The sequence below is a fragment of the Aquarana catesbeiana genome, linkage group LG03 (assembly GCF_042186555.1).
Source record: "Aquarana catesbeiana isolate 2022-GZ linkage group LG03, ASM4218655v1, whole genome shotgun sequence".
NCBI classification, from domain to species: domain Eukaryota; kingdom Metazoa; phylum Chordata; class Amphibia; order Anura; family Ranidae; genus Aquarana; species Aquarana catesbeiana.
Genome location: NC_133326.1, coordinates 678,579,759 through 678,601,201, shown reverse-complemented (window position 1 = coordinate 678,601,201; position 21,443 = coordinate 678,579,759). Strand labels below are relative to the sequence as shown.

Below are 21,443 nucleotides of genomic sequence, written 5' to 3'. Positions count from 1 at the left end.
GGGCACCCTGTTAGTCAAGAAGTGACCTGAGTTTAGCTAGTGGCTGTGACATAATTAGGCTGCGCCACTTGCAAAATAGGCATTTTTGCTACGTGTTGAACAGGTTAAAGAAAACTAGGCCAGGCGCCCGCGGCCATAGAAATCCATCGCCGTTGGAATAAAAGGGCAATGGCCCGTACGGGGATCGAACCCGCGACCTTGGCGTTATTAGCACCACGCTCTAACCAACTGAGCTAACCGGCCCAAACTTGCACAGGGTAAGCCGGCCAAAGCTGGCACAGGGCTAGCTGGGCAACCGAGTTATTCTGTGGGCAACCACCGAAGAATTGACGCAGGAGTAGCCAAAAACTTTAGCCCTCGAGCATAGTAGACCTCGTGGCGCAACGGTAGCGCGTCTGACTCCAGATCAGAAGGTTGCGTGTTCAAATCACGTCGGGGTCATGTTGGTTTTCATAGTCACCTACTTGAACCTCTAGTGTTTCCGCGTCCCATCATTCTACTGGGGCTCACACCCACGCAGGCTCCTACTCGCCTCTAGATTACCTTCAGAAGGCTGGGTGAACAGCCAAACCCAAACAAATGTGCCGTAGGCCTGGAAGAAGCTCCACATCTGGGCTTACAGCATTGGCTGGAGGGTCGCAAAGCCTCAAATTAATAAGAACCAAGCATGTAAAACCTGCAAGGGTCACAAAGTGGTTGCTGGCTTTGCAAGGCTACACATTTTATGAAGCACACAGACCGGGGACCTAGCAAGGGAATGCTGATGGACTGCCACGCGTCCGCTGTATGTTGGAAAAATATTATCCCTCCCTAAGTTCTGAGCGCAGGGGAAGGCTATGTGGGGCACTGGCTGGCAGAATCTTGGACGGCGTACATCTTTTACTTCGGGTTCTAACATATGAGTGCTGAGAGGCTCCAGGGCTTGTGGCTGATGTGGAGTCAGCTAACTTTTGGTTTTCTCACAATCTTAAGCAGATATTGTTCTGGAGCCTTGAGGTGTTGTAGCGCTTTGGGTGGGATAAAGCGTACATTCCTAGGTCCACACCTTACCTTGTAGCCAGACCTCAGCCGGAATCTTAGCTGTCCACAGGCCTTGGTACATGCAAGCTGACTGATGCTCAGAGCTGTCCCTCCTGCTCTCTCTCTCTGTGCTTTGGGAGCCTGCTGCTGGGTGAAAGGACTGAGTGCTGAAAGAACACTAAGAAAAGATACAAGTGCTGCCTTTATGTTTGGGGATCCCATTAGGGGGCACCCTGTTAGTCAAGAAGTGACCTGAGTTTAGCTAGTGGCTGTGACATAATTAGGCTGCGCCACTTGCAAAATAGGCATTTTTGCTACGTGTTGAACAGGTTAAAGAAAACTAGGCCAGGCGCCCGCGGCCATAGAAATCCATCGCCGTTGGAATAAAAGGGCAATGGCCCGTACGGGGATCGAACCCGCGACCTTGGCGTTATTAGCACCACGCTCTAACCAACTGAGCTAACCGGCCCAAACTTGCACAGGGTAAGCCGGCCAAAGCTGGCACAGGGCTAGCTGGGCAACCGAGTTATTCTGTGGGCAACCACCGAAGAATTGACGCAGGAGTAGCCAAAAGCTTTAGCCCTCGAGCATAGTAGACCTCGTGGCGCAACGGTAGCGCGTCTGACTCCAGATCAGAAGGTTGCGTGTTCAAATCACGTCGGGGTCATGTTGGTTTTCATAGTCACCTACTTGAACCTCTAGTGTTTCCGCGTCCCATCATTCTACTGGGGCTCACACCCACGCAGGCTCCTACTCGCCTCTAGATTACCTTCAGAAGGCTGGGTGAACAGCCAAACCCAAACAAATGTGCCGTAGGCCTGGAAGAAGCTCCACATCTGGGCTTACAGCATTGGCTGGAGGGTCGCAAAGCCTCAAATTAATAAGAACCAAGCATGTAAAACCTGCAAGGGTCATTTTATGAAGCACACAGACCGGGGACCTAGCAAGGGAATGCTGATGGACTGCCACGCGTCCGCTGTATGTTGGAAAAATATTATCCCTCCCTAAGTTCTGAGCGCAGGGGAAGGCTATGTGGGGCACTGGCTGGCAGAATCTTGGACGGCGTACATCTTTTACTTCGGGTTCTAACATATGAGTGCTGAGAGGCTCCAGGGCTTGTGGCTGATGTGGAGTCAGCTAACTTTTGGTTTTCTCACAATCTTAAGCAGATATTGTTCTGGAGCCTTGAGGTGTTGTAGCGCTTTGGGTGGGATAAAGCGTACATTCCTAGGTCCACACCTTACCTTGTAGCCAGACCTCAGCCGGAATCTTAGCTCTCCACAGGCCTTGGTACATGCAAGCTGACTGATGCTCAGAGCTGTCCCTCCTGCTCTCTCTCTCTGTGCTTTGGGAGCCTGCTGCTGGGTGAAAGGACTGAGTGCTGAAAGAACACTAAGAAAAGATACAAGTGCTGCCTTTATGTTTGGGGATCCCATTAGGGGGCACCCTGTTAGTCAAGAAGTGACCTGAGTTTAGCTAGTGGCTGTGACATAATTAGGCTGCGCCACTTGCAAAATAGGCATTTTTGCTACGTGTTGAACAGGTTAAAGAAAACTAGGCCAGGCGCCCGCGGCCATAGAAATCCATCGCCGTTGGAATAAAAGGGCAATGGCCCGTACGGGGATCGAACCCGCGACCTTGGCGTTATTAGCACCACGCTCTAACCAACTGAGCTAACCGGCCCAAACTTGCACAGGGTAAGCCGGCCAAAGCTGGCACAGGGCTAGCTGGGCAACCGAGTTATTCTGTGGGCAACCACCGAAGAATTGACGCAGGAGTAGCCAAAAGCTTTAGCCCTCGAGCATAGTAGACCTCGTGGCGCAACGGTAGCGCGTCTGACTCCAGATCAGAAGGTTGCGTGTTCAAATCACGTCGGGGTCATGTTGGTTTTCATAGTCACCTACTTGAACCTCTAGTGTTTCCGCGTCCCATCATTCTACTGGGGCTCACACCCACGCAGGCTCCTACTCGCCTCTAGATTACCTTCAGAAGGCTGGGTGAACAGCCAAACCCAAACAAATGTGCCGTAGGCCTGGAAGAAGCTCCACATCTGGGCTTACAGCATTGGCTGGAGGGTCGCAAAGCCTCAAATTAATAAGAACCAAGCATGTAAAACCTGCAAGGGTCATTTTATGAAGCACACAGACCGGGGACCTAGCAAGGGAATGCTGATGGACTGCCACGCGTCCGCTGTATGTTGGAAAAATATTATCCCTCCCTAAGTTCTGAGCGCAGGGGAAGGCTATGTGGGGCACTGGCTGGCAGAATCTTGGACGGCGTACATCTTTTACTTCGGGTTCTAACATATGAGTGCTGAGAGGCTCCAGGGCTTGTGGCTGATGTGGAGTCAGCTAACTTTTGGTTTTCTCACAATCTTAAGCAGATATTGTTCTGGAGCCTTGAGGTGTTGTAGCGCTTTGGGTGGGATAAAGCGTACATTCCTAGGTCCACACCTTACCTTGTAGCCAGACCTCAGCCGGAATCTTAGCTCTCCACAGGCCTTGGTACATGCAAGCTGACTGATGCTCAGAGCTGTCCCTCCTGCTCTCTCTCTCTGTGCTTTGGGAGCCTGCTGCTGGGTGAAAGGACTGAGTGCTGAAAGAACACTAAGAAAAGATACAAGTGCTGCCTTTATGTTTGGGGATCCCATTAGGGGGCACCCTGTTAGTCAAGAAGTGACCTGAGTTTAGCTAGTGGCTGTGACATAATTAGGCTGCGCCACTTGCAAAATAGGCATTTTTGCTACGTGTTGAACAGGTTAAAGAAAACTAGGCCAGGCGCCCGCGGCCATAGAAATCCATCGCCGTTGGAATAAAAGGGCAATGGCCCGTACGGGGATCGAACCCGCGACCTTGGCGTTATTAGCACCACGCTCTAACCAACTGAGCTAACCGGCCCAAACTTGCACAGGGTAAGCCGGCCAAAGCTGGCACAGGGCTAGCTGGGCAACCGAGTTATTCTGTGGGCAACCACCGAAGAATTGACGCAGGAGTAGCCAAAAGCTTTAGCCCTCGAGCATAGTAGACCTCGTGGCGCAACGGTAGCGCGTCTGACTCCAGATCAGAAGGTTGCGTGTTCAAATCACGTCGGGGTCATGTTGGTTTTCATAGTCACCTACTTGAACCTCTAGTGTTTCCGCGTCCCATCATTCTACTGGGGCTCACACCCACGCAGGCTCCTACTCGCCTCTAGATTACCTTCAGAAGGCTGGGTGAACAGCCAAACCCAAACAAATGTGCCGTAGGCCTGGAAGAAGCTCCACATCTGGGCTTACAGCATTGGCTGGAGGGTCGCAAAGCCTCAAATTAATAAGAACCAAGCATGTAAAACCTGCAAGGGTCACAAAGTGGTTGCTGGCTTTGCAAGGCTACACATTTTATGAAGCACACAGACCGGGGACCTAGCAAGGGAATGCTGATGGACTGCCACGCGTCCGCTGTATGTTGGAAAAATATTATCCCTCCCTAAGTTCTGAGCGCAGGGGAAGGCTATGTGGGGCACTGGCTGGCAGAATCTTGGACGGCGTACATCTTTTACTTCGGGTTCTAACATATGAGTGCTGAGAGGCTCCAGGGCTTGTGGCTGATGTGGAGTCAGCTAACTTTTGGTTTTCTCACAATCTTAAGCAGATATTGTTCTGGAGCCTTGAGGTGTTGTAGCGCTTTGGGTGGGATAAAGCGTACATTCCTAGGTCCACACCTTACCTTGTAGCCAGACCTCAGCCGGAATCTTAGCTCTCCACAGGCCTTGGTACATGCAAGCTGACTGATGCTCAGAGCTGTCCCTCCTGCTCTCTCTCTCTGTGCTTTGGGAGCCTGCTGCTGGGTGAAAGGACTGAGTGCTGAAAGAACACTAAGAAAAGATACAAGTGCTGCCTTTATGTTTGGGGATCCCATTAGGGGGCACCCTGTTAGTCAAGAAGTGACCTGAGTTTAGCTAGTGGCTGTGACATAATTAGGCTGCGCCACTTGCAAAATAGGCATTTTTGCTACGTGTTGAACAGGTTAAAGAAAACTAGGCCAGGCGCCCGCGGCCATAGAAATCCATCGCCGTTGGAATAAAAGGGCAATGGCCCGTACGGGGATCGAACCCGCGACCTTGGCGTTATTAGCACCACGCTCTAACCAACTGAGCTAACCGGCCCAAACTTGCACAGGGTAAGCCGGCCAAAGCTGGCACAGGGCTAGCTGGGCAACCGAGTTATTCTGTGGGCAACCACCGAAGAATTGACGCAGGAGTAGCCAAAAGCTTTAGCCCTCGAGCATAGTAGACCTCGTGGCGCAACGGTAGCGCGTCTGACTCCAGATCAGAAGGTTGCGTGTTCAAATCACGTCGGGGTCATGTTGGTTTTCATAGTCACCTACTTGAACCTCTAGTGTTTCCGCGTCCCATCATTCTACTGGGGCTCACACCCACGCAGGCTCCTACTCGCCTCTAGATTACCTTCAGAAGGCTGGGTGAACAGCCAAACCCAAACAAATGTGCCGTAGGCCTGGAAGAAGCTCCACATCTGGGCTTACAGCATTGGCTGGAGGGTCGCAAAGCCTCAAATTAATAAGAACCAAGCATGTAAAACCTGCAAGGGTCATTTTATGAAGCACACAGACCGGGGACCTAGCAAGGGAATGCTGATGGACTGCCACGCGTCCGCTGTATGTTGGAAAAATATTATCCCTCCCTAAGTTCTGAGCGCAGGGGAAGGCTATGTGGGGCACTGGCTGGCAGAATCTTGGACGGCGTACATCTTTTACTTCGGGTTCTAACATATGAGTGCTGAGAGGCTCCAGGGCTTGTGGCTGATGTGGAGTCAGCTAACTTTTGGTTTTCTCACAATCTTAAGCAGATATTGTTCTGGAGCCTTGAGGTGTTGTAGCGCTTTGGGTGGGATAAAGCGTACATTCCTAGGTCCACACCTTACCTTGTAGCCAGACCTCAGCCGGAATCTTAGCTCTCCACAGGCCTTGGTACATGCAAGCTGACTGATGCTCAGAGCTGTCCCTCCTGCTCTCTCTCTCTGTGCTTTGGGAGCCTGCTGCTGGGTGAAAGGACTGAGTGCTGAAAGAACACTAAGAAAAGATACAAGTGCTGCCTTTATGTTTGGGGATCCCATTAGGGGGCACCCTGTTAGTCAAGAAGTGACCTGAGTTTAGCTAGTGGCTGTGACATAATTAGGCTGCGCCACTTGCAAAATAGGCATTTTTGCTACGTGTTGAACAGGTTAAAGAAAACTAGGCCAGGCGCCCGCGGCCATAGAAATCCATCGCCGTTGGAATAAAAGGGCAATGGCCCGTACGGGGATCGAACCCGCGACCTTGGCGTTATTAGCACCACGCTCTAACCAACTGAGCTAACCGGCCCAAACTTGCACAGGGTAAGCCGGCCAAAGCTGGCACAGGGCTAGCTGGGCAACCGAGTTATTCTGTGGGCAACCACCGAAGAATTGACGCAGGAGTAGCCAAAAGCTTTAGCCCTCGAGCATAGTAGACCTCGTGGCGCAACGGTAGCGCGTCTGACTCCAGATCAGAAGGTTGCGTGTTCAAATCACGTCGGGGTCATGTTGGTTTTCATAGTCACCTACTTGAACCTCTAGTGTTTCCGCGTCCCATCATTCTACTGGGGCTCACACCCACGCAGGCTCCTACTCGCCTCTAGATTACCTTCAGAAGGCTGGCTGAACAGCCAAACCCAAACAAATGTGCCGTAGGCCTGGAAGAAGCTCCACATCTGGGCTTACAGCATTGGCTGGAGGGTCGCAAAGCCTCAAATTAATAAGAACCAAGCATGTAAAACCTGCAAGGGTCATTTTATGAAGCACACAGACCGGGGACCTAGCAAGGGAATGCTGATGGACTGCCACGCGTCCGCTGTATGTTGGAAAAATATTATCCCTCCCTAAGTTCTGAGCGCAGGGGAAGGCTATGTGGGGCACTGGCTGGCAGAATCTTGGACGGCGTACATCTTTTACTTCGGGTTCTAACATATGAGTGCTGAGAGGCTCCAGGGCTTGTGGCTGATGTGGAGTCAGCTAACTTTTGGTTTTCTCACAATCTTAAGCAGATATTGTTCTGGAGCCTTGAGGTGTTGTAGCGCTTTGGGTGGGATAAAGCGTACATTCCTAGGTCCACACCTTACCTTGTAGCCAGACCTCAGCCGGAATCTTAGCTCTCCACAGGCCTTGGTACATGCAAGCTGACTGATGCTCAGAGCTGTCCCTCCTGCTCTCTCTCTCTGTGCTTTGGGAGCCTGCTGCTGGGTGAAAGGACTGAGTGCTGAAAGAACACTAAGAAAAGATACAAGTGCTGCCTTTATGTTTGGGGATCCCATTAGGGGGCACCCTGTTAGTCAAGAAGTGACCTGAGTTTAGCTAGTGGCTGTGACATAATTAGGCTGCGCCACTTGCAAAATAGGCATTTTTGCTACGTGTTGAACAGGTTAAAGAAAACTAGGCCAGGCGCCCGCGGCCATAGAAATCCATCGCCGTTGGAATAAAAGGGCAATGGCCCGTACGGGGATCGAACCCGCGACCTTGGCGTTATTAGCACCACGCTCTAACCAACTGAGCTAACCGGCCCAAACTTGCACAGGGTAAGCCGGCCAAAGCTGGCACAGGGCTAGCTGGGCAACCGAGTTATTCTGTGGGCAACCACCGAAGAATTGACGCAGGAGTAGCCAAAAGCTTTAGCCCTCGAGCATAGTAGACCTCGTGGCGCAACGGTAGCGCGTCTGACTCCAGATCAGAAGGTTGCGTGTTCAAATCACGTCGGGGTCATGTTGGTTTTCATAGTCACCTACTTGAACCTCTAGTGTTTCCGCGTCCCATCATTCTACTGGGGCTCACACCCACGCAGGCTCCTACTCGCCTCTAGATTACCTTCAGAAGGCTGGGTGAACAGCCAAACCCAAACAAATGTGCCGTAGGCCTGGAAGAAGCTCCACATCTGGGCTTACAGCATTGGCTGGAGGGTCGCAAAGCCTCAAATTAATAAGAACCAAGCATGTAAAACCTGCAAGGGTCACAAAGTGGTTGCTGGCTTTGCAAGGCTACACATTTTATGAAGCACACAGACCGGGGACCTAGGAAGGGAATGCTGATGGACTGCCACGCGTCCGCTGTATGTTGGAAAAATATTATCCCTCCCTAAGTTCTGAGCGCAGGGGAAGGCTATGTGGGGCACTGGCTGGCAGAATCTTGGACGGCGTACATCTTTTACTTCGGGTTCTAACATATGAGTGCTGAGAGGCTCCAGGGCTTGTGGCTGATGTGGAGTCAGCTAACTTTTGGTTTTCTCACAATCTTAAGCAGATATTGTTCTGGAGCCTTGAGGTGTTGTAGCGCTTTGGGTGGGATAAAGCGTACATTCCTAGGTCCACACCTTACCTTGTAGCCAGACCTCAGCCGGAATCTTAGCTGTCCACAGGCCTTGGTACATGCAAGCTGACTGATGCTCAGAGCTGTCCCTCCTGCTCTCTCTCTCTGTGCTTTGGGAGCCTGCTGCTGGGTGAAAGGACTGAGTGCTGAAAGAACACTAAGAAAAGATACAAGTGCTGCCTTTATGTTTGGGGATCCCATTAGGGGGCACCCTGTTAGTCAAGAAGTGACCTGAGTTTAGCTAGTGGCTGTGACATAATTAGGCTGCGCCACTTGCAAAATAGGCATTTTTGCTACGTGTTGAACAGGTTAAAGAAAACTAGGCCAGGCGCCCGCGGCCATAGAAATCCATCGCCGTTGGAATAAAAGGGCAATGGCCCGTACGGGGATCGAACCCGCGACCTTGGCGTTATTAGCACCACGCTCTAACCAACTGAGCTAACCGGCCCAAACTTGCACAGGGTAAGCCGGCCAAAGCTGGCACAGGGCTAGCTGGGCAACCGAGTTATTCTGTGGGCAACCACCGAAGAATTGACGCAGGAGTAGCTAAAAGCTTTAGCCCTCGAGCATAGTAGACCTCGTGGCGCAACGGTAGCGCGTCTGACTCCAGATCAGAAGGTTGCGTGTTCAAATCACGTCGGGGTCATGTTGGTTTTCATAGTCACCTACTTGAACCTCTAGTGTTTCCGCGTCCCATCATTCTACTGGGGCTCACACCCACGCAGGCTCCTACTCGCCTCTAGATTACCTTCAGAAGGCTGGGTGAACAGCCAAACCCAAACAAATGTGCCGTAGGCCTGGAAGAAGCTCCACATCTGGGCTTACAGCATTGGCTGGAGGGTCGCAAAGCCTCAAATTAATAAGAACCAAGCATGTAAAACCTGCAAGGGTCATTTTATGAAGCACACAGACCGGGGACCTAGCAAGGGAATGCTGATGGACTGCCACGCGTCCGCTGTATGTTGGAAAAATATTATCCCTCCCTAAGTTCTGAGCGCAGGGGAAGGCTATGTGGGGCACTGGCTGGCAGAATCTTGGACGGCGTACATCTTTTACTTCGGGTTCTAACATATGAGTGCTGAGAGGCTCCAGGGCTTGTGGCTGATGTGGAGTCAGCTAACTTTTGGTTTTCTCACAATCTTAAGCAGATATTGTTCTGGAGCCTTGAGGTGTTGTAGCGCTTTGGGTGGGATAAAGCGTACATTCCTAGGTCCACACCTTACCTTGTAGCCAGACCTCAGCCGGAATCTTAGCTCTCCACAGGCCTTGGTACATGCAAGCTGACTGATGCTCAGAGCTGTCCCTCCTGCTCTCTCTCTCTGTGCTTTGGGAGCCTGCTGCTGGGTGAAAGGACTGAGTGCTGAAAGAACACTAAGAAAAGATACAAGTGCTGCCTTTATGTTTGGGGATCCCATTAGGGGGCACCCTGTTAGTCAAGAAGTGACCTGAGTTTAGCTAGTGGCTGTGACATAATTAGGCTGCGCCACTTGCAAAATAGGCATTTTTGCTACGTGTTGAACAGGTTAAAGAAAACTAGGCCAGGCGCCCGCGGCCATAGAAATCCATCGCCGTTGGAATAAAAGGGCAATGGCCCGTACGGGGATCGAACCCGCGACCTTGGCGTTATTAGCACCACGCTCTAACCAACTGAGCTAACCGGCCCAAACTTGCACAGGGTAAGCCGGCCAAAGCTGGCACAGGGCTAGCTGGGCAACCGAGTTATTCTGTGGGCAACCACCGAAGAATTGACGCAGGAGTAGCCAAAAGCTTTATCCCTCGAGCATAGTAGACCTCGTGGCGCAACGGTAGCGCGTCTGACTCCAGATCAGAAGGTTGCGTGTTCAAATCACGTCGGGGTCATGTTGGTTTTCATAGTCACCTACTTGAACCTCTAGTGTTTCCGCGTCCCATCATTCTACTGGGGCTCACACCCACGCAGGCTCCTACTCGCCTCTAGATTACCTTCAGAAGGCTGGGTGAACAGCCAAACCCAAACAAATGTGCCGTAGGCCTGGAAGAAGCTCCACATCTGGGCTTACAGCATTGGCTGGAGGGTCGCAAAGCCTCAAATTAATAAGAACCAAGCATGTAAAACCTGCAAGGGTCATTTTATGAAGCACACAGACCGGGGACCTAGCAAGGGAATGCTGATGGACTGCCACGCGTCCGCTGTATGTTGGAAAAATATTATCCCTCCCTAAGTTCTGAGCGCAGGGGAAGGCTATGTGGGGCACTGGCTGGCAGAATCTTGGACAGCGTACATCTTTTACTTCGGGTTCTAACATATGAGTGCTGAGAGGCTCCAGGGCTTGTGGCTGATGTGGAGTCAGCTAACTTTTGGTTTTCTCACAATCTTAAGCAGATATTGTTCTGGAGCCTTGAGGTGTTGTAGCGCTTTGGGTGGGATAAAGCGTACATTCCTAGGTCCACACCTTACCTTGTAGCCAGACCTCAGCCGGAATCTTAGCTCTCCACAGGCCTTGGTACATGCAAGCTGACTGATGCTCAGAGCTGTCCCTCCTGCTCTCTCTCTCTGTGCTTTGGGAGCCTGCTGCTGGGTGAAAGGACTGAGTGCTGAAAGAACACTAAGAAAAGATACAAGTGCTGCCTTTATGTTTGGGGATCCCATTAGGGGGCACCCTGTTAGTCAAGAAGTGACCTGAGTTTAGCTAGTGGCTGTGACATAATTAGGCTGCGCCACTTGCAAAATAGGCATTTTTGCTACGTGTTGAACAGGTTAAAGAAAACTAGGCCAGGCGCCCGCGGCCATAGAAATCCATCGCCGTTGGAATAAAAGGGCAATGGCCCGTACGGGGATCGAACCCGCGACCTTGGCGTTATTAGCACCACGCTCTAACCATCTGAGCTAACCGGCCCAAACTTGCACAGGGTAAGCCGGCCAAAGCTGGCACAGGGCTAGCTGAGCAACCGAGTTATTCTGTGGGCAACCACCGAAGAATTGACGCAGGAGTAGCCAAAAACTTTAGCCCTCGAGCATAGTAGACCTCGTGGCGCAACGGTAGCGCGTCTGACTCCAGATCAGAAGGTTGCGTGTTCAAATCACGTCGGGGTCATGTTGGTTTTCATAGTCACCTACTTGAACCTCTAGTGTTTCCGCGTCCCATCATTCTACTGGGGCTCACACCCACGCAGGCTCCTACTCGCCTCTAGATTACCTTCAGAAGGCTGGGTGAACAGCCAAACCCAAACAAATGTGCCGTAGGCCTGGAAGAAGCTCCACATCTGGGCTTACAGCATTGGCTGGAGGGTCGCAAAGCCTCAAATTAATAAGAACCAAGCATGTAAAACCTGCAAGGGTCACAAAGTGGTTGCTGGCTTTGCAAGGCTACACATTTTATGAAGCACACAGACCGGGGACCTAGCAAGGGAATGCTGATGGACTGCCACGCGTCCGCTGTATGTTGGAAAAATATTATCCCTCCCTAAGTTCTGAGCGCAGGGGAAGGCTATGTGGGGCACTGGCTGGCAGAATCTTGGACGGCGTACATCTTTTACTTCGGGTTCTAACATATGAGTGCTGAGAGGCTCCAGGGCTTGTGGCTGATGTGGAGTCAGCTAACTTTTGGTTTTCTCACAATCTTAAGCAGATATTGTTCTGGAGCCTTGAGGTGTTGTAGCGCTTTGGGTGGGATAAAGCGTACATTCCTAGGTCCACACCTTACCTTGTAGCCAGACCTCAGCCGGAATCTTAGCTCTCCACAGGCCTTGGTACATGCAAGCTGACTGATGCTCAGAGCTGTCCCTCCTGCTCTCTCTCTCTGTGCTTTGGGAGCCTGCTGCTGGGTGAAAGGACTGAGTGCTGAAAGAACACTAAGAAAAGATACAAGTGCTGCCTTTATGTTTGGGGATCCCATTAGGGGGCACCCTGTTAGTCAAGAAGTGACCTGAGTTTAGCTAGTGGCTGTGACATAATTAGGCTGCGCCACTTGCAAAATAGGCATTTTTGCTACGTGTTGAACAGGTTAAAGAAAACTAGGCCAGGCGCCCGCGGCCATAGAAATCCATCGCCGTTGGAATAAAAGGGCAATGGCCCGTACGGGGATCGAACCCGCGACCTTGGCGTTATTAGCACCACGCTCTAACCAACTGAGCTAACCGGCCCAAACTTGCACAGGGTAAACCGGCCAAAGCGGGTGGGATAAAGCGTACATTCCTAGGTCCACACCTTACCTTGTAGCCAGACCTCAGCTGGAATCTTAGCTCTCCACAGGCCTTGGTACATGCAAGCTGACTGATGCTCAGAGCTGTCCCTCCTGCTCTCTCTCTCTGTGCTTTGGGAGCCTGCTGCTGGGTGAAAGGACTGAGTGCTGAAAGAACACTAAGAAAAGATACAAGTGCTGCCTTTATGTTTGGGGATCCCATTAGGGGGCACCCTGTTAGTCAAGAAGTGACCTGAGTTTAGCTAGTGGCTGTGACATAATTAGGCTGCGCCACTTGCAAAATAGGCATTTTTGCTACGTGTTGAACAGGTTAAAGAAAACTAGGCCAGGCGCCCGCGGCCATAGAAATCCATCGCCGTTGGAATAAAAGGGCAATGGCCCGTACGGGGATCGAACCCGCGACCTTGGCGTTATTAGCACCACGCTCTAACCAACTGAGCTAACCGGCCCAAACTTGCACAGGGTAAGCCGGCCAAAGCTGGCACAGGGCTAGCTGGGCAACCGAGTTATTCTGTGGGCAACCACCGAAGAATTGACGCAGGAGTAGCCAAAAGCTTTAGCCCTCGAGCATAGTAGACCTCGTGGCGCAACGGTAGCGCGTCTGACTCCAGATCAGAAGGTTGCGTGTTCAAATCACGTCGGGGTCATGTTGGTTTTCATAGTCACCTACTTGAACCTCTAGTGTTTCCGCGTCCCATCATTCTACTGGGGCTCACACCCACGCAGGCTCCTACTCGCCTCTAGATTACCTTCAGAAGGCTGGGTGAACAGCCAAACCCAAACAAATGTGCCGTAGGCCTGGAAGAAGCTCCACATCTGGGCTTACAGCATTGGCTGGAGGGTCGCAAAGCCTCAAATTAATAAGAACCAAGCATGTAAAACCTGCAAGGGTCATTTTATGAAGCACACAGACCGGGGACCTAGCAAGGGAATGCTGATGGACTGCCACGCGTCCGCTGTATGTTGGAAAAATATTATCCCTCCCTAAGTTCTGAGCGCAGGGGAAGGCTATGTGGGGCACTGGCTGGCAGAATCTTGGACGGCGTACATCTTTTACTTCGGGTTCTAACATATGAGTGCTGAGAGGCTCCAGGGCTTGTGGCTGATGTGGAGTCAGCTAACTTTTGGTTTTCTCACAATCTTAAGCAGATATTGTTCTGGAGCCTTGAGGTGTTGTAGCGCTTTGGGTGGGATAAAGCGTACATTCCTAGGTCCACACCTTACCTTGTAGCCAGACCTCAGCCGGAATCTTAGCTCTCCACAGGCCTTGGTACATGCAAGCTGACTGATGCTCAGAGCTGTCCCTCCTGCTCTCTCTCTCTGTGCTTTGGGAGCCTGCTGCTGGGTGAAAGGACTGAGTGCTGAAAGAACACTAAGAAAAGATACAAGTGCTGCCTTTATGTTTGGGGATCCCATTAGGGGGCACCCTGTTAGTCAAGAAGTGACCTGAGTTTAGCTAGTGGCTGTGACATAATTAGGCTGCGCCACTTGCAAAATAGGCATTTTTGCTACGTGTTGAACAGGTTAAAGAAAACTAGGCCAGGCGCCCGCGGCCATAGAAATCCATCGCCGTTGGAATAAAAGGGCAATGGCCCGTACGGGGATCGAACCCGCGACCTTGGCGTTATTAGCACCACGCTCTAACCAACTGAGCTAACCGGCCCAAACTTGCACAGGGTAAGCCGGCCAAAGCTGGCACAGGGCTAGCTGGGCAACCGAGTTATTCTGTGGGCAACCACCGAAGAATTGACGCAGGAGTAGCCAAAAACTTTAGCCCTCGAGCATAGTAGACCTCGTGGCGCAACGGTAGCGCGTCTGACTCCAGATCAGAAGGTTGCGTGTTCAAATCACGTCGGGGTCATGTTGGTTTTCATAGTCACCTACTTGAACCTCTAGTGTTTCCGCGTCCCATCATTCTACTGGGGCTCACACCCACGCAGGCTCCTACTCGCCTCTAGATTACCTTCAGAAGGCTGGGTGAACAGCCAAACCCAAACAAATGTGCCGTAGGCCTGGAAGAAGCTCCACATCTGGGCTTACAGCATTGGCTGGAGGGTCGCAAAGCCTCAAATTAATAAGAACCAAGCATGTAAAACCTGCAAGGGTCACAAAGTGGTTGCTGGCTTTGCAAGGCTACACATTTTATGAAGCACACAGACCGGGGACCTAGCAAGGGAATGCTGATGGACTGCCACGCGTCCGCTGTATGTTGGAAAAATATTATCCCTCCCTAAGTTCTGAGCGCAGGGGAAGGCTATGTGGGGCACTGGCTGGCAGAATCTTGGACGGCGTACATCTTTTACTTCGGGTTCTAACATATGAGTGCTGAGAGGCTCCAGGGCTTGTGGCTGATGTGGAGTCAGCTAACTTTTGGTTTTCTCACAATCTTAAGCAGATATTGTTCTGGAGCCTTGAGGTGTTGTAGCGCTTTGGGTGGGATAAAGCGTACATTCCTAGGTCCACACCTTACCTTGTAGCCAGACCTCAGCCGGAATCTTAGCTCTCCACAGGCCTTGGTACATGCAAGCTGACTGATGCTCAGAGCTGTCCCTCCTGCTCTCTCTCTCTGTGCTTTGGGAGCCTGCTGCTGGGTGAAAGGACTGAGTGCTGAAAGAACACTAAGAAAAGATACAAGTGCTGCCTTTATGTTTGGGGATCCCATTAGGGGGCACCCTGTTAGTCAAGAAGTGACCTGAGTTTAGCTAGTGGCTGTGACATAATTAGGCTGCGCCACTTGCAAAATAGGCATTTTTGCTACGTGTTGAACAGGTTAAAGAAAACTAGGCCAGGCGCCCGCGGCCATAGAAATCCATCGCCGTTGGAATAAAAGGGCAATGGCCCGTACGGGGATCGAACCCGCGACCTTGGCGTTATTAGCACCACGCTCTAACCAACTGAGCTAACCGGCCCAAACTTGCACAGGGTAAGCCGGCCAAAGCTGGCACAGGGCTAGCTGGGCAACCGAGTTATTCTGTGGGCAACCACCGAAGAATTGACGCAGGAGTAGCCAAAAGCTTTAGCCCTCGAGCATAGTAGACCTCGTGGCGCAACGGTAGCGCGTCTGACTCCAGATCAGAAGGTTGCGTGTTCAAATCACGTCGGGGTCATGTTGGTTTTCATAGTCACCTACTTGAACCTCTAGTGTTTCCGCGTCCCATCATTCTACTGGGGCTCACACCCACGCAGGCTCCTACTCGCCTCTAGATTACCTTCAGAAGGCTGGGTGAACAGCCAAACCCAAACAAATGTGCCGTAGGCCTGGAAGAAGCTCCACATCTGGGCTTACAGCATTGGCTGGAGGGTCGCAAAGCCTCAAATTAATAAGAACCAAGCATGTAAAACCTGCAAGGGTCATTTTATGAAGCACACAGACCGGGGACCTAGCAAGGGAATGCTGATGGACTGCCACGCGTCCGCTGTATGTTGGAAAAATATTATCCCTCCCTAAGTTCTGAGCGCAGGGGAAGGCTATGTGGGGCACTGGCTGGCAGAATCTTGGACGGCGTACATCTTTTACTTCGGGTTCTAACATATGAGTGCTGAGAGGCTCCAGGGCTTGTGGCTGATGTGGAGTCAGCTAACTTTTGGTTTTCTCACAATCTTAAGCAGATATTGTTCTGGAGCCTTGAGGTGTTGTAGCGCTTTGGGTGGGATAAAGCGTACATTCCTAGGTCCACACCTTACCTTGTAGCCAGACCTCAGCCGGAATCTTAGCTCTCCACAGGCCTTGGTACATGCAAGCTGACTGATGCTCAGAGCTGTCCCTCCTGCTCTCTCTCTCTGTGCTTTGGGAGCCTGCTGCTGGGTGAAAGGACTGAGTGCTGAAAGAACACTAAGAAAAGATACAAGTGCTGCCTTTATGTTTGGGGATCCCATTAGGGGGCACCCTGTTAGTCAAGAAGTGACCTGAGTTTAGCTAGTGGCTGTGACATAATTAGGCTGCGCCACTTGCAAAATAGGCATTTTTGCTACGTGTTGAACAGGTTAAAGAAAACTAGGCCAGGCGCCCGCGGCCATAGAAATCCATCGCCGTTGGAATAAAAGGGCAATGGCCCGTACGGGGATCGAACCCGCGACCTTGGCGTTATTAGCACCACGCTCTAACCAACTGAGCTAACCGGCCCAAACTTGCACAGGGTAAGCCGGCCAAAGCTGGCACAGGGCTAGCTGGGCAACCGAGTTATTCTGTGGGCAACCACCGAAGAATTGACGCAGGAGTAGCCAAAAGCTTTAGCCCTCGAGCATAGTAGACCTCGTGGCGCAACGGTAGCGCGTCTGACTCCAGATCAGAAGGTTGCGTGTTCAAATCACGTCGGGGTCATGTTGGTTTTCATAGTCACCTACTTGAACCTCTAGTGTTTCCGCGTCCCATCATTCTACTGGGGCTCACACCCACGCAGGCTCCTACTCGCCTCTAGATTACCTTCAGAAGGCTGGGTGAACAGCCAAACCCAAACAAATGTGCCGTAGGCCTGGAAGAAGCTCCACATCTGGGCTTACAGCATTGGCTGGAGGGTCGCAAAGCCTCAAATTAATAAGAACCAAGCATGTAAAACCTGCAAGGGTCATTTTATGAAGCACACAGACCGGGGACCTAGCAAGGGAATGCTGATGGACTGCCACGCGTCCGCTGTATGTTGGAAAAATATTATCCCTCCCTAAGTTCTGAGCGCAGGGGAAGGCTATGTGGGGCACTGGCTGGCAGAATCTTGGACGGCGTACATCTTTTACTTCGGGTTCTAACATATGAGTGCTGAGAGGCTCCAGGGCTTGTGGCTGATGTGGAGTCAGCTAACTTTTGGTTTTCTCACAATCTTAAGCAGATATTGTTCTGGAGCCTTGAGGTGTTGTAGCGCTTTGGGTGGGATAAAGCGTACATTCCTAGGTCCACACCTTACCTTGTAGCCAGACCTCAGCCGGAATCTTAGCTCTCCACAGGCCTTGGTACATGCAAGCTGACTGATGCTCAGAGCTGTCCCTCCTGCTCTCTCTCTCTGTGCTTTGGGAGCCTGCTGCTGGGTGAAAGGACTGAGTGCTGAAAGAACACTAAGAAAAGATACAAGTGCTGCCTTTATGTTTGGGGATCCCATTAGGGGGCACCCTGTTAGTCAAGAAGTGACCTGAGTTTAGCTAGTGGCTGTGACATAATTAGGCTGCGCCACTTGCAAAATAGGCATTTTTGCTACGTGTTGAACAGGTTAAAGAAAACTAGGCCAGGCGCCCGCGGCCATAGAAATCCATCGCCGTTGGAATAAAAGGGCAATGGCCCGTACGGGGATCGAACCCGCGACCTTGGCGTTATTAGCACCACGCTCTAACCAACTGAGCTAACCGGCCCAAACTTGCACAGGGTAAGCCGGCCAAAGCTGGCACAGGGCTAGCTGGGCAACCGAGTTATTCTGTGGGCAACCACCGAAGAATTGACGCAGGAGTAGCCAAAAACTTTAGCCCTCGAGCATAGTAGACCTCGTGGCGCAACGGTAGCGCGTCTGACTCCAGATCAGAAGGTTGCGTGTTCAAATCACGTCGGGGTCATGTTGGTTTTCATAGTCACCTACTTGAACCTCTAGTGTTTCCGCGTCCCATCATTCTACTGGGGCTCACACCCACGCAGGCTCCTACTCGCCTCTAGATTACCTTCAGAAGGCTAGGTGAACAGCCAAACCCAAACAAATGTGCCGTAGGCCTGGAAGAAGCTCCACATCTGGGCTTACAGCATTGGCTGGAGGGTCGCAAAGCCTCAAATTAATAAGAACCAAGCATGTAAAACCTGCAAGGGTCACAAAGTGGTTGCTGGCTTTGCAAGGCTACACATTTTATGAAGCACACAGACCGGGGACCTAGCAAGGGAATGCTGATGGACTGCCACGCGTCCGCTGTATGTTGGAAAAATATTATCCCTCCCTAAGTTCTGAGCGCAGGGGAAGGCTATGTGGGGCACTGGCTGGCAGAATCTTGGACGGCGTACATCTTTTACTTCGGGTTCTAACATATGAGTGCTGAGAGGCTCCAGGGCTTGTGGCTGATGTGGAGTCAGCTAACTTTTGGTTTTCTCACAATCTTAAGCAGATATTGTTCTGGAGCCTTGAGGTGTTGTAGCGCTTTGGGTGGGATAAAGCGTACATTCCTAGGTCCACACCTTACCTTGTAGCCAGACCTCAGCCGGAATCTTAGCTCTCCACAGGCCTTGGTACATGCAAGCTGACTGATGCTCAGAGCTGTCCCTCCTGCTCTCTCTCTCTGTGCTTTGGGAGCCTGCTGCTGGGTGAAAGGACTGAGTGCTGAAAGAACACTAAGAAAAGATACAAGTGCTGCCTTTATGTTTGGGGATCCCATTAGGGGGCACCCTGTTAGTCAAGAAGTGACCTGAGTTTAGCTAGTGGCTGTGACATAATTAGGCTGCGCCACTTGCAAAATAGGCATTTTTGCTACGTGTTGAACAGGTTAAAGAAAACTAGGCCAGGCGCCCGCGGCCATAGAAATCCATCGCCGTTGGAATAAAAGGGCAATGGCCCGTACGGGGATCGAACCCGCGACCTTGGCGTTATTAGCACCACGCTCTAACCAACTGAGCTAACCGGCCCAAACTTGCACAGGGTAAGCCGGCCAAAGCTGGCACAGGGCTAGCTGGGCAACCGAGTTATTCTGTGGGCAACCACCGAAGAATTGACGCAGGAGTAGCCAAAAACTTTAGCCCTCGAGCATAGTAGACCTCGTGGCGCAACGGTAGCGCGTCTGACTCCAGATCAGAAGGTTGCGTGTTCAAATCACGTCGGGGTCATGTTGGTTTTCATAGTCACCTACTTGAACCTCTAGTGTTTCCGCGTCCCATCATTCTACTGGGGCTCACACCCACGCAGGCTCCTACTCGCCTCTAGATTACCTTCAGAAGGCTAGGTGAACAGCCAAACCCAAACAAATGTGCCGTAGGCCTGGAAGAAGCTCCACATCTGGGCTTACAGCATTGGCTGGAGGGTCGCAAAGCCTCAAATTAATAAGAACCAAGCATGTAAAACCTGCAAGGGTCACAAAGTGGTTGCTGGCTTTGCAAGGCTACACATTTTATGAAGCACACAGACCGGGGACCTAGCAAGGGAATGCTGATGGACTGCCACGCGTCCGCTGTATGTTGGAAAAATATTATCCCTCCCTAAGTTCTGAGCGCAGGGGAAGGCTATGTGGGGCACTGGCTGGCAGAATCTTGGACGGCGTACATCTTTTACTTCGGGTTCTAACATATGAGTGCTGAGAGGCTCCAGGGCTTGTGGCTGATGTGGAGTCAGCTAACTTTTGGTTTTCTCACAATCTTAAGCAGATATTGTTCTGGAGCCTTGAGGTGTTGTAGCGCTTTGGGTGGGATAAAGCGTACATTCCTAGGTCCACACCTTACCTTGTAGCCAGACCTCAGCCGGAATCTTAGCTCTCCACAGGCCTTGGTACATGCAAGCTGACTGATGCTCAGAGCTGTCCCTCCTGCTCTCTCTCTCTGTGCTTTGGGAGCCTGCTGCTGGGTGAAAGGACTGAGTGCTGAAAGAACACTAAGAAAAGATACAAGTGCTGCCTTTATGTTTGGGGATCCCATTAGGGGGCACCCTGTTAGTCAAGAAGTGACCTGAGTTTAGCTAGTGGCTGTGACATAATTAGGCTGCGCCACTTGCAAAATAGGCATTTTTGCTACGTGTTGAACAGGTTAAAGAAAACTAGGCCAGGCGCCCGCGGCCATAGAAATCCATCGCCGTTGGAATAAAAGGGCAATGGCCCGTACGGGGATCGAACCCGCGACCTTGGCGTTATTAGCACCACGCTCTAACCAACTGAGCTAACCGGCCCAAACTTGCACAGGGTAAGCCGGCCAAAGCTGGCACAGGGCTAGCTGGGCAACCGAGTTATTCTGTGGGCAACCACCGAAGAATTGACGCAGGAGTAGCCAAAAACTTTAGCCCTCGAGCATAGTAGACCTCGTGGCGCAACGGTAGCGCGTCTGACTCCAGATCAGAAGGTTGCGTGTTCAAATCACGTCGGGGTCATGTTGGTTTTCATAGTCACCTACTTGAACCTCTAGTGTTTCCGCGTCCCATCATTCTACTGGGGCTCACACCCACGCAGGCTCCTACTCGCCTCTAGATTACCTTCAGAAGGCTGGGTGAACAGCCAAACCCAAACAAATGTGCCGTAGGCCTGGAAGAAGCTCCACATCTGGGCTTACAGCATTGGCTGGAGGGTCGCAAAGCCTCAAATTAATAAGAACCAAGCATGTAAAACCTGCAAGGGTCACAAAGTGGTTGCTGGCTTTGCAAGGCTACACATTTTATGAAGCACACAGACCGGGGACCTAGCAAGGGAATGCTGATGGACTGCCACGCGTCCGCTGTATGTTGGAAAAATATTATCCCTCCCTAAGTTCTGAGCGCAGGGGAAGGCTATGTGGGGCACTGGCTGGCAGAATCTTGGACGGCGTACATCTTTTACTTCGGGTTCTAACATATGAGTGCTGAGAGGCTCCAGGGCTTGTGGCTGATGTGGAGTCAGCTAACTTTTGGTTTTCTCACAATCTTAAGCAGATATTGTTCTGGAGCCTTGAGGTGTTGTAGCGCTTTGGGTGGGATAAAGCGTACATTCCTAGGTCCACACCTTACCTTGTAGCCAGACCTCAGCCGGAATCTTAGCTGTCCACAGGCCTTGGTACATGCAAGCTGACTGATGCTCAGAGCTGTCCCTCCTGCTCTCTCTCTCTGTGCTTTGGGAGCCTGCTGCTGGGTGAAAGGACTGAGTGCTGAAAGAACACTAAGAAAAGATACAAGTGCTGCCTTTATGTTTGGGGATCCCATTAGGGGGCACCCTGTTAGTCAAGAAGTGACCTGAGTTTAGCTAGT

The 21,443-nt window shown here is 51.5% G+C and overlaps 35 non-coding genes across 35 annotated transcripts; 17 read left to right on the top strand and 18 right to left on the bottom strand.

Annotated features, from left to right (window-relative positions):
* Positions 1 to 169: 169 nt before the first annotated feature.
* On the bottom strand, positions 170 to 243 carry TRNAI-AAU (transfer RNA isoleucine (anticodon AAU)). The gene has a single exon. It is a non-coding gene; the product is annotated as a tRNA-Ile (tRNA).
* Positions 244 to 369: 126 nt separating this feature from the next.
* TRNAW-CCA (transfer RNA tryptophan (anticodon CCA)) lies at positions 370 to 441 on the top strand. Its single transcript has one exon. It is a non-coding gene; the product is annotated as a tRNA-Trp (tRNA).
* A 974-nt stretch (positions 442 to 1,415) lies between these two features.
* On the bottom strand, positions 1,416 to 1,489 carry TRNAI-AAU (transfer RNA isoleucine (anticodon AAU)). Its single transcript has one exon. It is a non-coding gene; the product is annotated as a tRNA-Ile (tRNA).
* A 126-nt stretch (positions 1,490 to 1,615) lies between these two features.
* On the top strand, positions 1,616 to 1,687 carry TRNAW-CCA (transfer RNA tryptophan (anticodon CCA)). The gene has a single exon. It is a non-coding gene; the product is annotated as a tRNA-Trp (tRNA).
* A 942-nt stretch (positions 1,688 to 2,629) lies between these two features.
* TRNAI-AAU (transfer RNA isoleucine (anticodon AAU)) lies at positions 2,630 to 2,703 on the bottom strand. Its single transcript has one exon. It is a non-coding gene; the product is annotated as a tRNA-Ile (tRNA).
* Positions 2,704 to 2,829: 126 nt separating this feature from the next.
* TRNAW-CCA (transfer RNA tryptophan (anticodon CCA)) lies at positions 2,830 to 2,901 on the top strand. Its single transcript has one exon. It is a non-coding gene; the product is annotated as a tRNA-Trp (tRNA).
* A 942-nt stretch (positions 2,902 to 3,843) lies between these two features.
* On the bottom strand, positions 3,844 to 3,917 carry TRNAI-AAU (transfer RNA isoleucine (anticodon AAU)). The gene has a single exon. It is a non-coding gene; the product is annotated as a tRNA-Ile (tRNA).
* Positions 3,918 to 4,043: 126 nt separating this feature from the next.
* TRNAW-CCA (transfer RNA tryptophan (anticodon CCA)) lies at positions 4,044 to 4,115 on the top strand. Its single transcript has one exon. It is a non-coding gene; the product is annotated as a tRNA-Trp (tRNA).
* A 974-nt stretch (positions 4,116 to 5,089) lies between these two features.
* On the bottom strand, positions 5,090 to 5,163 carry TRNAI-AAU (transfer RNA isoleucine (anticodon AAU)). Its single transcript has one exon. It is a non-coding gene; the product is annotated as a tRNA-Ile (tRNA).
* Positions 5,164 to 5,289: 126 nt separating this feature from the next.
* Positions 5,290 to 5,361, top strand: TRNAW-CCA (transfer RNA tryptophan (anticodon CCA)). The gene has a single exon. It is a non-coding gene; the product is annotated as a tRNA-Trp (tRNA).
* Positions 5,362 to 6,303: 942 nt separating this feature from the next.
* Positions 6,304 to 6,377, bottom strand: TRNAI-AAU (transfer RNA isoleucine (anticodon AAU)). Its single transcript has one exon. It is a non-coding gene; the product is annotated as a tRNA-Ile (tRNA).
* Positions 6,378 to 6,503: 126 nt separating this feature from the next.
* On the top strand, positions 6,504 to 6,575 carry TRNAW-CCA (transfer RNA tryptophan (anticodon CCA)). The gene has a single exon. It is a non-coding gene; the product is annotated as a tRNA-Trp (tRNA).
* A 942-nt stretch (positions 6,576 to 7,517) lies between these two features.
* Positions 7,518 to 7,591, bottom strand: TRNAI-AAU (transfer RNA isoleucine (anticodon AAU)). Its single transcript has one exon. It is a non-coding gene; the product is annotated as a tRNA-Ile (tRNA).
* A 126-nt stretch (positions 7,592 to 7,717) lies between these two features.
* Positions 7,718 to 7,789, top strand: TRNAW-CCA (transfer RNA tryptophan (anticodon CCA)). Its single transcript has one exon. It is a non-coding gene; the product is annotated as a tRNA-Trp (tRNA).
* Positions 7,790 to 8,763: 974 nt separating this feature from the next.
* Positions 8,764 to 8,837, bottom strand: TRNAI-AAU (transfer RNA isoleucine (anticodon AAU)). The gene has a single exon. It is a non-coding gene; the product is annotated as a tRNA-Ile (tRNA).
* Positions 8,838 to 8,963: 126 nt separating this feature from the next.
* On the top strand, positions 8,964 to 9,035 carry TRNAW-CCA (transfer RNA tryptophan (anticodon CCA)). Its single transcript has one exon. It is a non-coding gene; the product is annotated as a tRNA-Trp (tRNA).
* A 942-nt stretch (positions 9,036 to 9,977) lies between these two features.
* Positions 9,978 to 10,051, bottom strand: TRNAI-AAU (transfer RNA isoleucine (anticodon AAU)). Its single transcript has one exon. It is a non-coding gene; the product is annotated as a tRNA-Ile (tRNA).
* Positions 10,052 to 10,177: 126 nt separating this feature from the next.
* TRNAW-CCA (transfer RNA tryptophan (anticodon CCA)) lies at positions 10,178 to 10,249 on the top strand. The gene has a single exon. It is a non-coding gene; the product is annotated as a tRNA-Trp (tRNA).
* A 942-nt stretch (positions 10,250 to 11,191) lies between these two features.
* On the bottom strand, positions 11,192 to 11,265 carry TRNAI-AAU (transfer RNA isoleucine (anticodon AAU)). Its single transcript has one exon. It is a non-coding gene; the product is annotated as a tRNA-Ile (tRNA).
* A 126-nt stretch (positions 11,266 to 11,391) lies between these two features.
* On the top strand, positions 11,392 to 11,463 carry TRNAW-CCA (transfer RNA tryptophan (anticodon CCA)). Its single transcript has one exon. It is a non-coding gene; the product is annotated as a tRNA-Trp (tRNA).
* A 974-nt stretch (positions 11,464 to 12,437) lies between these two features.
* Positions 12,438 to 12,511, bottom strand: TRNAI-AAU (transfer RNA isoleucine (anticodon AAU)). Its single transcript has one exon. It is a non-coding gene; the product is annotated as a tRNA-Ile (tRNA).
* Positions 12,512 to 12,945: 434 nt separating this feature from the next.
* Positions 12,946 to 13,019, bottom strand: TRNAI-AAU (transfer RNA isoleucine (anticodon AAU)). Its single transcript has one exon. It is a non-coding gene; the product is annotated as a tRNA-Ile (tRNA).
* Positions 13,020 to 13,145: 126 nt separating this feature from the next.
* TRNAW-CCA (transfer RNA tryptophan (anticodon CCA)) lies at positions 13,146 to 13,217 on the top strand. Its single transcript has one exon. It is a non-coding gene; the product is annotated as a tRNA-Trp (tRNA).
* A 942-nt stretch (positions 13,218 to 14,159) lies between these two features.
* TRNAI-AAU (transfer RNA isoleucine (anticodon AAU)) lies at positions 14,160 to 14,233 on the bottom strand. The gene has a single exon. It is a non-coding gene; the product is annotated as a tRNA-Ile (tRNA).
* Positions 14,234 to 14,359: 126 nt separating this feature from the next.
* On the top strand, positions 14,360 to 14,431 carry TRNAW-CCA (transfer RNA tryptophan (anticodon CCA)). The gene has a single exon. It is a non-coding gene; the product is annotated as a tRNA-Trp (tRNA).
* A 974-nt stretch (positions 14,432 to 15,405) lies between these two features.
* On the bottom strand, positions 15,406 to 15,479 carry TRNAI-AAU (transfer RNA isoleucine (anticodon AAU)). The gene has a single exon. It is a non-coding gene; the product is annotated as a tRNA-Ile (tRNA).
* Positions 15,480 to 15,605: 126 nt separating this feature from the next.
* On the top strand, positions 15,606 to 15,677 carry TRNAW-CCA (transfer RNA tryptophan (anticodon CCA)). The gene has a single exon. It is a non-coding gene; the product is annotated as a tRNA-Trp (tRNA).
* A 942-nt stretch (positions 15,678 to 16,619) lies between these two features.
* TRNAI-AAU (transfer RNA isoleucine (anticodon AAU)) lies at positions 16,620 to 16,693 on the bottom strand. The gene has a single exon. It is a non-coding gene; the product is annotated as a tRNA-Ile (tRNA).
* Positions 16,694 to 16,819: 126 nt separating this feature from the next.
* TRNAW-CCA (transfer RNA tryptophan (anticodon CCA)) lies at positions 16,820 to 16,891 on the top strand. The gene has a single exon. It is a non-coding gene; the product is annotated as a tRNA-Trp (tRNA).
* Positions 16,892 to 17,833: 942 nt separating this feature from the next.
* Positions 17,834 to 17,907, bottom strand: TRNAI-AAU (transfer RNA isoleucine (anticodon AAU)). The gene has a single exon. It is a non-coding gene; the product is annotated as a tRNA-Ile (tRNA).
* A 126-nt stretch (positions 17,908 to 18,033) lies between these two features.
* Positions 18,034 to 18,105, top strand: TRNAW-CCA (transfer RNA tryptophan (anticodon CCA)). Its single transcript has one exon. It is a non-coding gene; the product is annotated as a tRNA-Trp (tRNA).
* Positions 18,106 to 19,079: 974 nt separating this feature from the next.
* Positions 19,080 to 19,153, bottom strand: TRNAI-AAU (transfer RNA isoleucine (anticodon AAU)). Its single transcript has one exon. It is a non-coding gene; the product is annotated as a tRNA-Ile (tRNA).
* Positions 19,154 to 19,279: 126 nt separating this feature from the next.
* TRNAW-CCA (transfer RNA tryptophan (anticodon CCA)) lies at positions 19,280 to 19,351 on the top strand. The gene has a single exon. It is a non-coding gene; the product is annotated as a tRNA-Trp (tRNA).
* Positions 19,352 to 20,325: 974 nt separating this feature from the next.
* Positions 20,326 to 20,399, bottom strand: TRNAI-AAU (transfer RNA isoleucine (anticodon AAU)). Its single transcript has one exon. It is a non-coding gene; the product is annotated as a tRNA-Ile (tRNA).
* Positions 20,400 to 20,525: 126 nt separating this feature from the next.
* Positions 20,526 to 20,597, top strand: TRNAW-CCA (transfer RNA tryptophan (anticodon CCA)). Its single transcript has one exon. It is a non-coding gene; the product is annotated as a tRNA-Trp (tRNA).
* The last annotated feature ends 846 nt before the right edge of the window (positions 20,598 to 21,443 follow it).